Source organism: Eurytemora carolleeae, unplaced genomic scaffold, assembly GCF_000591075.1.
Source record: "Eurytemora carolleeae unplaced genomic scaffold, Eaff_2.0 scaffold769, whole genome shotgun sequence".
Taxonomy (NCBI): domain Eukaryota; kingdom Metazoa; phylum Arthropoda; class Copepoda; order Calanoida; family Temoridae; genus Eurytemora; species Eurytemora carolleeae.
The window spans coordinates 83,573-99,444 of record NW_019397622.1 but is presented as its reverse complement, the minus strand read 5'-3'; the positions used below and the strand labels follow the sequence as shown (position 1 = coordinate 99,444).

At 30.3% G+C, this 15,872-nt stretch overlaps 1 protein-coding gene across 1 annotated transcript in view; it reads left to right on the top strand.

Moving 5' to 3' along the window:
- LOC111715228 (band 7 protein AGAP004871) overlaps window positions 1–15,872 on the top strand; it is a 47,386-nt gene that overhangs the window by 3,455 nt on the left and 28,059 nt on the right. The window lies entirely within an intron of this gene.

Below are 15,872 nucleotides of genomic sequence, written 5' to 3'. Positions count from 1 at the left end.
TCTATCTTTTTATCTGAAACACTAACTAAACATAATTTCTAACTTTTCTATTTGTTTATTTAGTTGAAGCAATACGCGGCCAAAATCTAGCTTAAAGGGACTGACGTGGCAATTCCAAATGACACTTAATTTAGAGAGAGGAACATCAGATTCACAATCCTTGAAACAATGTGATATCGTAGTTCTTCTTCACGCACCTTTGACCCTTTAGTAAAAGTAAATTCAACCTAACGTCTGACCGCGACAACCTTGTTGCACCGGCTAGTCCCATTGAGTGTCTGCTTTATTCACCCAATGTCCGGGCAGTACAGTACAAACTGGGACTGGAAAGGTTGACCCGGCTCGGAAATTCAAATGTACTACGGCTGCCCGTGGTTTGACTCTTGGTACCTAAAAGCAAAACGATGATCTCCCAGATGTAACTTTGATGAGAAACCACAATGGTTAATAATCAATTTTAAAGAGAAAATTATTTTATGCGTTTTTATTCAGACAAAGCTGTAAAGGGTACCACAGTGAATTGGGCAAGTGCCACTATAAGAAAATTCGTCTACTTTCCCATTAAATGTTTGGAAAAAGCGGGTTCATGTCCTGAATCACTAAAGCGGGTCCATGTCCTGAATCACTAAAGATAACATGTTCTAGGACACTATAGTTTTAAGTAGAAGTAAATATTTTCATTTACTATCAGCGCCGATTATAGGATTCATAACTCTGATTGGATAATAAGATAGATAGAAAGATAAATGTTACCGCCATGCAATTTCTATTGGTTCATGATAGACAACAAACACATGGCTAACCCCTGATTTGATCAGAATCTAGTGGACTTGGCATACTGGAAGGAAAGTGTGTAGACCAAAAAATTAAGTTTACAATAACCCGTTTTTTGAAGCGACATTTACTAAAAAAAAATTGTTAAGATACAAAATGTCAACAAAAGTAAAATTTTATTTTATCTTCAAAAAAAGTTGTTGCGGTGATTTAAATAAAAGTGGTTTACAGTTTGGTTAGTAAAACTTGATTTTTAAACCTATAAAATGAAAATTTATTGTTTTTTTCGATTTTTTTTTCGATACTGCCAGGACACACTTTGATTTAGTTAGTTTCGTGTGCATAGGACATATTTTGGTTTAGTTAGTTGTCTGTGTATAGATATGCCAAGTCTGAATTATTATGTATTCATTAGCTGAGGATGAAAACCAGACCAGTAGCCAATTACAAATCATTATTCACCGTATACACTATATTATATATTCCTGCATCTGGGACACCCTGTATCATTATTATGCTTATTTGGGACACTCTGTATCATTTTCATGTTCCGCAGGACATGCCCTTTAGCATTTTCATGTATATTGGGACACCCTGTAGCATTGTTATGTTTACTTGGGACACTCTGTAGCAATGTCACATTTTTTTGGGACACCCTTTATCATTATCATGTTTACTGGGACACCCTGTAATATCGTCATGTTCCGTAGGACACCCTGTATCAATGTCTTGATCAGTGGGACATCCTGCATCATTGCCATGCTTACTGGGACACTCTCTATCATTGTCATGCTTACTGGGACTTCTGTATCATTGTCATGTTTACTGGGACACCCTGTATCATTGTCATGTTTATTTGGGACACCCTGTATCATTGCCATGTAAAAGGTAGATAAATAGATAGATTATATAGTATATGTAAAGAAAGATAGATAGATATTTAAATAGATGTATAATAGATATATAGATAGATAGTATAGATAGATAGATGGTTAGTTAGATAGATTAATAGATAGATAAATAGATAGATAGATAAAAAGTTAGAAAGACATGAATTGAGACTGAAAGTTTAGAAATTAATTGGCAGAGATATCTTGTGAATTCTAAATTCTTTTTACCTTCTATATCACTGAATAGTGTGCAGTAGGTCAAATATATATATTCAAGATTCAAGATTGTATAGTCAGATACAGCGTGTTTCAAATAAACACGACATTGATACAGGGTGTCCCAGTGAACATGACAATGATAAAGGGTGTCTACAATAAACATGACAATGATACAGGGTGTCCCAGTAAACATGGAAATGATACAGGGTGTCCCAGTAAACATGGCAGTGATACAGGGTGTCCCAATAAACATGACAATGATACAGGGTGTCCTAGTAAACATGACACTGAAACAGGGTGTCCCAGTAAACATGACATTGATACAGGGTGTCCCAGTAAACATGAAAATGATACAGGGTGTTCCACTGAACTGGAATATGATACAAGGTGTCCCACTAAACATGACAATGATACAGGGTGTCCCAGTAAACATGACAATGATACAGAGCGCTCAGTAAGCATGACAATGATACATGGGGTTCCACTAAACATGACAATGATACATCTATTTAAATATCTTTCTATCTATCTATCTTTCTTTATATATACCTCTCTATATTATCTATCCATCTATTTATCTACCTTTTATATGTTAACCTATCTATAGCCTACACACAAAGTTGAAAGACTAGAACCTAGAAACTTTTAGACGAATGCACATAAACGCGTTTTAAAGTTATACCCGTGTNAAGCTAAAATCAATAAAATATTCTTAAAATTCTGATTAAGAAAACAATATTCCTGAAATTTTCGTTTTAAGTTTGCAATAAAATCAGTTATTACGCTACAGTTAACATTTCAAATTACTTTTAAAGAAATACTAGAAAATGCTTTTCATAGAGAATTCTTTATCCCTTTTCAAATAGAGAATTCATTATCACTTTACAAATAGAGAATTCATTATCACTTTACAAATAGAGAATTCATTATCCCTTTACAAATAGAGAATTCATTATCACTTTTTAAATAAAGAATTCACTATCACTTTACAAATAGAGAATTTATTATCCCTTTACAAATAGAGAATTCATTATCACTTTTTAAATAGAGAATTCATTATCACTTTACAAATAGAGAATTCATTATCCCTTTACAAATAGAGAATTCATTATCACTTTTTAAATAGAGAATTCATTATCCCTTTACAAATAGAGAATTCATTATCATTTTTCAAATAGAGAATTCATTATCACTTTTTAGGTAGAGAATTCATTATCACTTTTTAAATAGAGAATTTATTATCACTTTTTAAATAGAGAATTAATTATCACTTTTTAAATAGAGAATTCATTATCACTTTTTAAATAAAGAATTTATTAACACTTTTTAAATAGAGAATTCATTATCACTTTTTGAATAGAGAATTCTTTATCACATCTTAAGTAGAAAAATTCATTATCACTTTTTAAATAGAGAGTTATTTGAAATTAGGTCTTCAATTCCTTTCAGCAAAAAATAATAAACAAAAATGGAAGTTAAGAAAAACATGATTAGATTTACCCTTGGTGATCATTTAAGCTTATTGGCAATGTATGATAAATGTGGATATTATATTAGGATACAAATATATATTTCTGCAATCTATATAACATACACTATACAGGGTGTTCTTTAAAAATGCATCTTAAAAAAGTTTCAAATCTTAATACTTAAACAATTTAAAACACATGAAACAATTTGCACAGCAAATAAAATGGAATATGCTAATCTATGTTTTATTCAAAAGATATACATATAGGTAGAAATATGCTGATATATATGTAAACTTGTTATCTCGACTGTGTGTCTGTTTGTTTGTTTGTTTGTCCGATCATAACTCATGGACCCCTTCACAGATTTGCTAAAGGAGAACTACGGGAATAAGATTTTAAATTGAATGGCTCAACTTTTATAAAGAAAAATAGCTAAAATCGTAATTTACGACCAAGGGCGGGTAAACGGCGGGTAAACGGCGGGATTAAATATGACTCCCCTAGCGACGCTGGGTTCTCTCAAGCTAGTATTATATATCATCCCGGACTAACCAGAGTGAGAAGCATTCGGTTTCATTTATTTTAAATTTGGTCTATAATTCAACAATCTTTAAACTTACGGATTTGTTTATTTTATACTTTTTCATTCAAAATGTAAATGGCGACAAAAAATTATTTAAGAAAAAAAGATAAAATATTATGAATAATGGTTCAAATTGTGATCGAAAGCCAAAGCTTTCTGATATATTTAGATAGATAGATAGATAGATAGATAGATAGATAGATAGATAGATAGATAGATAGATAGATAGATAGATAGGCGTAGAATGTAATGAAATTATCAATGCAGTAAGATATATCTTGAAATGGATAGCTAGGTATTATTCTTCGTTAAATTGATAAATATATTAATAGTATGTTAGATAGTGAAACAAATGTTATAGTAAATGCCGTTAAAACTTACACAAGAATAGATTTCGTATTATTTTGGCGCATTTTCTGTTTTGCACATATCTCTTTCTTTGTTTATTGTAATATTTTCATTTTTCCTAAATTTGTCCATTTTCTTTTTAAGCTGGAGGGGTTTAAAACTAAATAAAAGGTACAATATGGCAAGATATGAACAGAGCTTACAGTTCTCATATTTACCATTTACAACTTGCATTTAATCTTAAAGGGAGTGTTCGAGAAAAATGACACGGGGTATCAGTTGACATCCAATTGGATTCGATATCGATGGCTTCTAATTTTACTTATATCTGTTTATAAGGAGGATATGGTTAAATACTGGTCATACCCAAGAGCGTAGCGTCCATACAAGTTCACAGAGTTCCATTATTCCACTGAAATATTTACAAATGCATCGAATTTAACCCTCATTAACTCCCTTTTTTAACTTCCAGATTCCGTTGGTGAACATTTCTTACGCTCAAAGCTAAAATTGCTAAAAATTGACTTGACACGCTCAAAAATGTTCTCAATATGCCAAAGATTTTCTTATTTAGCAAGTTCACAAAATTCTTTTTCTTTTTTGGATTTATGAATTTGCATTTTTATCTTCAATAAAAAGCCAATTTATAACAAATTTAATTTGACTTTTTAATAATTGTTTGTCAAAAAAAGTTTTAATATTGACAGTACTTGCTGTCGCCACTATTAATCTTAAATTACGTAAAAAAAACTACCACGAATTAATAATAATGGCTTATTCATGGCTTGAATACTAAAATATTTAAAATACACAGTTACACAAAAAGTATTAAATAGCAATCTACGATATGTACTGTAGTATTATTTCTTTAAATGTCATGATGCATGATCATGTCATTTTATGTCATTTTATGTCATTTAAAACTTTGAGCGTCTTAGCATTTTCTATCTTTATATCCTCAACATTATATATATACTTTTAACATTTACTATCTTTATATTCTCAACATATATACTTTAGAAGTTGACTAGAGTTTTGTTATGACTTTTATTTGAATTGAACTGAAAGAGATTCTGCAACTCATCCAAACACTAAAATTTAGACTTTTTTTGCTTGTCATAATTTTACGATGTTGTAACTTTGAGCATGGGGAAACGGTGTCGGGTAAAACTCAATAAATCAGGAATTTTCATCGAAAAACAAAAGTAGAATTGATTGTAATTTAACTTTGTGTAATTATCTGAAAGTCTTTTTTTTTTAAAAATAAGTTTTAAAAATGTTTAAAAACTCTTTAATCGAAATAATTCTTAACAGCAGCTGACTTAACAAAATAGGTCGCAGTACTGTACAGTGTACATGGTTGAAAGATGGACCGTTACAAGAATCCCTAGTTGTAGCAGTAGTCCAAAAAGACTAAGCGTATTGGGCCGCGTCAACCGTGGTTGCACAGGTTGCCCTTGCCGGTCCGTACTGGGTCGACTGTACACCGGGTAGTCTTACTGTACGGTACGACTGAATGCATATACAGTACGTGTTGTACTAGAACTGATCATGCAACTGTTTGACTGGGTTGAGCCCTATACCTGATTATGGCTGGTCAAGTGTACTGATCCAATTTATTTATACAATATTCTGAGTTTGATTAAAGGTTAGAAATTAATAGGGTTGAAAAAAGTGAAAAAAAGTTTTTAAAAAATGAAGGATTTTCTGCCTGTTTTCTTAGAATCTTGAGAATATCTATATATTAGAATAATGTGCTACTTAAACCTCCTTTAGCAGAATATTGAAAACTGGAAAACCATTTTCCCTCTCCCCTTCCCCTTTCCCCTCTTCACCCCCCCTCCCCTCCCCTGTCCTAGAATTGAGTATATATAGACCCCAGTAAAGTTCTTGAGGGCTATTTATTATCAATTTTGCTGCATCTTAAGATAAACTTATGTAGATATATAGCAGCTACATACTAAACCACCTGAAGGAGCGAGGGGGGGGGTGAGTCGTTATAAGCCCAACCGAACTCTGTCCAAACCGCACATGTATTGTTTGAGCCCCGCTGAAAACTGTTCTTTAAATCAAATTTTTGCTTATTGATAATCTGACATTAAAAACTCTCGATGAATGCCTAGGTTCAAAAATGACATTGCGGGGCTCATGTTTCACATGCCCCCCCCCCCCCTCCCTCTCCATAAATTACAGGATTTTTTGCTATTTTCAAAAACCAAATCACTCAAAATAATGAAAGAAGCATATCTTTGCACTTTCCTAAATTTTGTGAACAGTCAATTCGAAGATAAACCCTGAAAATATAGCAGCACTATACAGCTAACTGCTCAAAACCTTTTCTAGGAATTATATATGTTATAATATAGCAGCACTATACAGCTAACTGCTCAAAGCCTTTTCTAGGCATTATATATGTTATAATATAGCAGCACTATACAGATAACTGCTCAAAGCCTTTTCTAGGAATTATATATGTTATAATATAGCAGCACTATACAACTAACTGCTCAAAGCCTTTTCTAGGAATTATATATGTCTCATAATTCAATGCCCCCTCCCTTCTCTGTATTCTTGTTTATTTTGTTGGTTTAATCTAATTAGAAACTACCAGAACTCTATTCTTATGCATGTAACTTGAATCCAGGGACTGGAACTTTAGAAATTTCAAATTAAACCCGGTTTTGGGAACTCTTGTTTAAGACATATGTATTTTAAATATGAAACCTTGTTTTTGATATTTTAAGAAAAAGATTTTCAAAATTAGTGAATTCTTAGGTCAAACCAATAGATTAATTGAAATAATAGATAGAACACCAGATGTTGTCTTTTCAAGATTTCTGTGGGTTAGTTTACAATAACTCTGGCGACGTGCCCTATCTGTTATTCTAACTAATCTATGGTCAAACCTTTTTGTGAAATACCGTTTCTTATCTACAACGCTTTATCTCGATATTCACTGTGACAACTTTTAAATTAGATGAATAATTGCTTAATTCTTTATTTTCTTACGACCACCTCGGAAGATTTTACTTCTGGTTTCCGAAGCCGGGTTCAATGCTTTGATATGTTGTTTTAAGTTCCAGCCCGCGGGAGATAAACTTAGAAATTAAATATGAGAACTTGGAGATTAAGTTTATGAATTTTGAGTTTCATTATTGGAGCTTGGAGATAAAGTTTAGGAGTTTTGAACATAAATCTTGAAATGACAAATAAATGGGTATTAACTCTTAATTTTAAAATTTAAGTTCTACATACAACATTACATTATATTATATTGAATGTGAAAATTTAGAAATTAAATTTCAAAAAAGAAAAATTACACATGGAGGTAGGTGTAAAATTTTGTAGATTGAATATGAGAGCTAGAGATTAAATATAAGAGTTAGAGATTAAATATGAGAACTAGAGATTAAATATGAGAACTAGAGATTTAATATGAGAACTAGAGATTTAATATAAGAACTAGAGATTAAATATGAGAATTAGAGATTACATAGTAGAATTTGGAGATTAAATATTAGAACTTGAGATAAATATGAGAACTAAAGATTATATTTGAGAACTAGAGAACTTTGAGATTAAATATTATAGAACTAGAGATAAAAATTAGAACTTTGAGATTAAATATTAGAACTAGAGATAAATATTAAAACTTTGAGAATAAATAGTAAAAATAGAGATTTAATATGAGATGTTGGAGATTAAAATTATCTGAGAACTAGCGATTAAATCTGGAATCAAAATATTGAAATAAGAAAAATAAAAAATAAAATTAGAGATCGACAAATGACGACTGTTCAGTGTTCATTTTTTTCAAAAAATTTTTTCATGGATAAATCATGACTATTAAATTTGCAAAGTGCGGAATGTTTTTGTTTTTTACCTAAAAAAGACACAAAAAGTGATTGTACTGGTAATAAGGCATCTTCATATAACGATCATTACATTAATGGCAAAAACAAAACAGATTTGTATTTTTGTTTGACAGCATAAAATTTATCTTTTTTCTGGTCTGTATAATATGTGAATAATCTGTGTTAGGTTTTTACAACTTATTTTGTTTATTTCTAAAGTATTCACGGACAATTGTAAATGTCATTAGTTTCGGGTGACATTTTTAAGAACACCATTAAGAATTTTAATTTAAGCTTCTTTTTTAACACAGGGGGGCGGAAAAACATTTCAGTAACAACATCTTTTTTGGCTTTGAAACAATTTTTAAGAAAATTTTTAATCTTGCTTTGCGTTTTATTGTAAAGTTTATAAAAATCAATACTTAGAAATTTGAGCTATTTTTAATAGGTAAAATGGATCAAAAATACAAAGTACAATTTGAAATTCATTGAAATGTATATTGGCAGGTACACTGAAAAAAGCACTAAAGTTGTGTTCATAACATTTTAAAAAACCGACAGTTTCTTGAAATTACGAATATGTTGTTAGAATTTCATAACAGAATGGAATCTAAATTTTTGTTAAATATATTTAACGTGTCTCATAATTTGACAACATGTTCGGAAATTTGAAATTCTTTCAGTACTTCGATATACAGAACTAAATTGCAATATCATATAAAAGCATTAAAATCTAAAAACATAAATTATATTGTATAAAAATATTTAAAGTGTATGTTTTCCAGAAAAATTACTAACTTATGAAAAACATGAATAAATGATGCGAGCAAAGGAGCAAAGAGATTCCAGTGAATGTTTGAGTTTAAGTGATGGCGGAATAATTTGAACCACGTGCTAATTTGAAAAGTGAGAAATATAAGAATGATCAGCGAGACATCTAGTGGTGGGAAATTGAACTAATTTGTGCCCCACAAAACAGATTTAGTATGCTCGGCGCTGATCTTAAGCAGGATAGTAAATCTGAATTTTATTAAACGGAATAATATTTGTTTGTAAATTGTTTTATAGAACCAAGAAATATTATGGGGAACGATGAAGAAATTATGTCTAAAATAAGTTGTATATTTGTTATTGCTCCAGGGGTTTATCCTGCCTTTGATGGAGGCTGAGTAATGTTTGTGTGTGTGTATGTGTGTTTCTTTGTTTGTGTCAATACAGAAAGATTTATGCCTTGTCCTGTACGGTGGTGCAGTCCCTGTCAGGGAATGGAGAAGGAAATGGTAAACGAGGATCTAATTTCAGCAACAACATCGGGGTTAAAGATGAGGAAGCGATGCAATGTAAGTTTTCATTTCCCGCCAAAAATTTAGTTTCCCACCAATATTTAGTTTTACGTCAAAATTTAGTTTCCTGCCAAAAACAGAAGAAGAAAACTTCCCGTCAAAAAATCTTTTAGGATTCTAGCTTATTTACTCACCTTTTTTGTCGTATTTTTCGGAAGAAAAAAATCAGAGAAAAAGTGTTTTACAATTACAAGTGAATTTAATCTGTTGGTGAATAAGGAGCATGTTCTGTCGAATTATTGACCATGTCAAAGGTTTAAAGGGTACCATTGTGCATCAGGGATGCACCTTCTTTAATGAAAGGTCACTTGAAATTAAGGTTACAGTCCCTTTAAACTACTTGAAAACCCTTGAGATCGATATTCTAAAGGCTCAGTTTCCATTCGATTAATTGTCCAAAATCTAGATATTGTCCAAAATCTGATATTGTCCTAAATCTAGATATTGTCCTAAATCTAGATATTGTCCTAAATCTGATATTGTCCTAAATCTAGATATTGTCCTAAATCTAGATATTGTTCTAAATCTAGATATTGTCCTAAATCTAGATATTGTTCTAAATCTATATATTGTCCTAAATCTAGATATTGTTCTAAATCTATATATTGTCCTAAATCTAGATTTTGTCCTAAATCTAGATATTGTTCGACATTTTAGTATTTTTTTCTTCTGTTCCATGAGACAAAAATAAACCCAGTTTTTGGCCTCCGCTCAACTATACTTGTTATTCATTATTCCACTAATGACCCTAATTACCAACTAGACTAATTATCTCATTTTCTCTTTTTCTTTGATTGTTTGTCTTCAGCTAACTTAATTAGCGCCGTCTCCCTCAGTTAATTAGTCCTCTTTGAGGAATTAATTCTTAATGTCAAAAATTTGTCAAGAATTTATATATTTATCAATATTTATCAATTTCCTAAATGGAGCTACCTAGATATATGACGATACTTTAAAGTTTGTCCAGCCGTTGATTTGTTGACTTTAATAACCATACATTAAAGTAAAAAGTCTCAGATTTTGTTTATCTTTCCCCCAAAAAGCCACACATTTTAAGGGGGTAATCACGCCCTCATTTTTTTAGCTATTTTATGAATGTATTTTCAAAATGTGAGAAAAAAAGAAAAATTTTCCCGCATTTTTCTGGTTTGTTTTTGGATTTTAGAGTTTTTGTTCTGAACTGATTGAAATTTTCATTTTTTTCGAAATTGTAAATAGAATGTTAGAAATATCTGTTGCATATTTTTAAAAGCTTTTTATGTGTTTGATTGCCAATATTTAATAGTTTTGATCAAATAAATCCAAACGAACCGTATCCCCCTCACAAAGTTTGAGTCCTCTAATCTGATTTTGTGCATTTAAAGCAGGAAACTTTATCCAAACCAAACCAAAATAAACCAAACCAAACCTTCTAAAATTTATTTTTGGATTTTTTCCAGATCTCTGCAGTTTTAACCAATATTCAATATTTTAAATCAAAACAATTTGTTGCCAAAGGAGTTGAGTTTTTGCCACAAATTCTGATTTTCTAATCTCTATATCTTTGTAACCCAATGCCGTAGACCTTAGATTTTTCAAACTATTTATACTTATAGATAAATTAATCTAAGTTTAAAATATAAAAGGTTTGCACCATCAGGTTGCAAAGATATTTGGATCAGAAGATTTGAGTCTGTCTTGAAAGGGGAGTATGCCTACTGTTCTCTATAAGAAAGAGAACAAAAGAACTTATTAGCATAAACTAGTACTTATACTGAAACAATATATATACTTGTAGTTGTACACAATATACATATATATATATAAATAGTATAAGCTGGAACAATATATAAATATAGATAGATAGATAGATATATAGATAAGAGATATAAATGTAAATAACAGATCTGACAAGAGATAGGGAAAAACGAAGAAATATGTCCTTGAATATGTTTACGTGTGAACCCCGAGAGAATCTTCTATCCAGATTTAAACTATACTGTTTTTCAATTATATTTTCATAGGGACAAGTTTCAATAATGTTTTTAAAAGAAATTCATCCTAATTCTGCCTGACACCTTTAAACATAGGAATTTAAAGAAAATAACTTTGTTCGTTTTTTAACTTTTAAGGTTTGCAAACTTTTTAAAGGTTCCGCAAAAATGTCAGTAGTTTAATAAATTTCAACAGTGTTTATTTTATACTTTGCAAAATTTTAACCCTGAAAGATGAACCAAACCCAAATTTCTTTTACATTTTCTCTTGATATAAAATTTTTATATAATTTGATAAAAGGAAACATTTACAGCTGGAGACAGTTGTGAAATGTTGGAATCCTTCAAAAGTCTGAAAAAATTTTAAGTTTTTAAAAAAATCGAACCAATGTTGTAGACCTTAGATATCATGAATTGTGTTAGATCAAATAATCTAACTTTGAATTTTATCAAAGATTTACACCAACAGGTTCCAAAGATATAGCAATTAGAAAATTGAGTTTGAGCCAAATATTTCATGTCATTTATTAAAAAGTGAGAGTGAAGGTATTATTAGGTATAAGGGGGAATTATAGACATATTCCTTGTAATGTTAAGTATGTAAAGTTAAGACATATTCCAGATACGAAATACGAGTCCTGTATTTCTTAATGTTAATACAACTTGATATATTCTTCTTGAGATATTTTAATGGATATCTTTTAAACATTTTAATTTTGAAACAGAGCGGGAAATTCTTTACTCTCAAACATAGAAATAAACAAACAAACACAAAAACAAACAAACAAACATACAAACAAAAGCTAAAATAAGCAAACAAATACCAACGATGTTAAAGTGTATAAGGTGATGATGTACGCTAATCCTTTACTAATTGTATAGGCCATTAACTATACCGAGAGCGTACTGCATATTTTTTTATTATAAACTAACAAACATTACCAAAACTAACATATTTAAAGGAAAAAAAAAACAAAGACCAGAACAAACAAACATAAAAATCAAAAACAAAAAAAAACCAAACAAACATCAAAACGTATATAGAAAATTTATCCGGTTTCATATTTTAAATTAAAAACATTTTTGTTCTTCAAAATTGTCTTCAATGAGATATGATTAAAAACAAGAAACAGAACGAAATAAAACAAATCAACAAGCACCAAATTAAAAACATTTTTGTACTTTTCAATAGCTCTTCAATAAGAGAAGCTATAGTTAAAAACAAACTAGATTTTCATCTCAGGTGGAATTTACGGTTTGACCAGTACCACACAGGTCTACCGCTTTAGTAATTATAAATTGGCGGTACAGTCTAAAATAGGACCGCAAAGGATGCACGGCTATTCAAATGTACACCGGTTGTGCTTGTAACGTTGGTTGATTTTGGAACCAAGCTTGGAGCCTTCTGATTCTAAGATCTTCAAAAAAAAAATAATGAAAAATTTAAAACAATGGCGAGGGCAGCGCCATTTAATAGAAATAATAGACTAAAAAAATTCCTAGTAGGATTGAAAAAAAAAATATTTTAATACTGAATACTGTCCATATTTTTATTTTTGATAAAAATAATTAAAAAATCTATTTAAAATCAATATTTCTGAATTCAGTGTTTTAAGACGGATCTTTGGATATATTTTGAAGAATTTTAATTCGATCTTACTCGTAACTGTTTTGATCTTAACTTTTTTTTTGCAAAATGGCCGCGCAAAAATTGTACGGTCGCGAAAAAAAAACTGAACCTGTCAGAGTGTTTAAAATACTTCTGACCAAGTTTGCTAACTGAATCTCTGGGTTGCAAATGAAAAAGTAGGTTAATCGACCACCTCTAGACTGTGTATCTTGGAAAAGTGTAAGTTTGCCCAGATCTAGGTTTGTTTATTCTCTAGTGTTTGTATAAAAAGTTAAATATCCAATAAAGCAAATATACAAACATTCTTTATAATAATAACATCTATATAGACTACACATGTACGTACATATATATAATATATAATATAATATACAGGGTATGTTTGCTTTAGATTTGATATACAATAAACTTTTGTGTGGATATTGTAAACCTTGAACACTTGATCTCGATATCCTATGTGGGCCCTTTAAAATACTAAAGTACGGTTTTTCGTATAAGAATTATGATTAAACCGTAGGTCTCTGCTAAACGTGAAGATCAAGCCCGAGATTTATTAGACAAAAGTTCTTATTTGAAGATTTAAATATATCCATACAATGAAGACGACTTTCTATTTCAATTTTAATTTATGTCAAGCTGTTAAATAGCATAGATACACATATAAATCAAGAGAAGCTTTAAATTTAAAAAGCTTCTCAAATTAGAATAGATTACTTATGATTATGAATTAGCAAAAGACTGTAAATGAATAAGATAAAACTAGATTACTTAAGTACTGAACTGAACTGAACTGAACTGAACTGAAATGAACTGAACTGAACTGAACTGAACTGAACTGAACTGAACTGAACTGAACTGAACTGAACTGAACTAAACTGAAATGAACTGAACTAAACTGAACTTGACTGAACTTAACTGAACTGAACTGAACTGAACTGAACTGAACTGAACTTTTATCATAACCTTTTATCATATCTATTAATTCTTTAAATATTTTATTTTCAAAAAGAATTGATATTTAAATAAGCATCATCGATTTTTGTTTTAAAAAATGAATGATGAAATTTATTCTCTATGAAAATAATTGATGTTGGCCTTTAAATAGCTAAATTATGTCTATAAATACGGAGTTCTACGAAAACAATAAAAGACGTAAATATCTGAACAATTACTCAAAATAAATCTATTTATATTTGAGACCCTTCCCTTTAAGGGACCCTTTAAGGGACTGCAGACGTAATGTTCAATTCACAATGTTACCTTTTGATATGGAATTCACTAGTTAAACTGTGTGACCTCGTATAGCCACTCTAGTATGCCGAGTCCACTAGCGCCTGATCCAATCAGGGTTCAGTCATGTATTTGTTGTTTATTCTGAACCAAAAGAAATAGTTTGGCGGTAACATCTATCTTTCTATCTAGCTCATTATCCAATTAGAGATAAATCCTTATAGCGGCGTTATAACTTTCAATGGAAATATTTACTTCTACTGAAACTATAGTGTGGCATCCAGTTTTTTGCGTCCTAATATGAGAAAAGCTAATGATTGCGTATAAATTATAAGAAATTCGAATATTCTTTGTTCTTCTCCAGATAGCTCTTCAAGAAGAGATGTAATGTATGAAAACAGGCCAGATTTTAATCCAACGCAAAAGGAATTGATTTCTTGTCACAAACTCTAATTTTCTAATCCCTATATCGTTGCAAACCGATTTAGGTTGATCAATATTTCAAACTATAAATTCTGGTAGATCCAGTAATGAAAATTTGAAATATAAATCAGGTTGTAAAGATTTTGGGATGAGGAAGTTTATATTTGTGGCAAAAACTCAAATCCTTTAAAGAATGGTCCTTTAAAACGATAAAAAAAAGAATAATGAAACCCTCCTGAAATCAACATTGAAAAAAATGAAAACCCTCAACAATTCTTTTTTAAATTTAGAGTACATAGGTTTTTGCTTATGTTATGTAGGTTTAACTTTCAAATTTAAAAATAAAACTTAATTTCCAAACCTGACATTTTTGGCAGGAATAGTAACACCCCCCCCCCTTCTGAATAAAAAAGAATGACTTGAATTATGTTGAGAACACTTTTATGTATTTTTAACAATATTTACCATTCTCTTCTCAACTTCTACCAAAATGTTCAGCTGCTTGGTAATAAAGGGAGTGTTCGCGAAAAATGAAAGGGGGGTATAGGCTTAATGCGATAAAAAAACGCTTTTGATCGCTACTAATCTTACTTCTATTTGTTGCGTCTATAAGGAGAAAAATGTTAAAGACGTCTCATACCGAACAACTTAGCGTCCATACAAATTGAGAAAATTGCAACATACGACTTAGACTGTAAAAAATAAATTTAATTTCAAACAAATCATTCAGATATTACAACCTATAGTCATCGATTATCTTTCACCACATTTGTATATAGTGGGTAACATACTAACGAACAAACAGCAAGACAGACAAGCAAAGAATATATATAGATTGCAATGTAATTATTAGTTTTGCTGTTTGGATTTATAAATATTATATTTCCGTTGATTTGCTCTTTAATAATATATTAGCTGTAAAGTAAGTTCGGTCTGGGAATGGTTTGTTTAAAAATTGATTCTAAAGAGCTAAAAGTGATAAATTTTAAAGGAATTAAGTATTTATCACAAACTCAAATTCTATAATTCCTATTTCTTTAGAGCCTGATGGTGTAAATCTTTGATATTTCAAACTTAGATTGATTGATCTAATAGACATCATAGTTTGAAATTTATAAGCTATACGACATTGG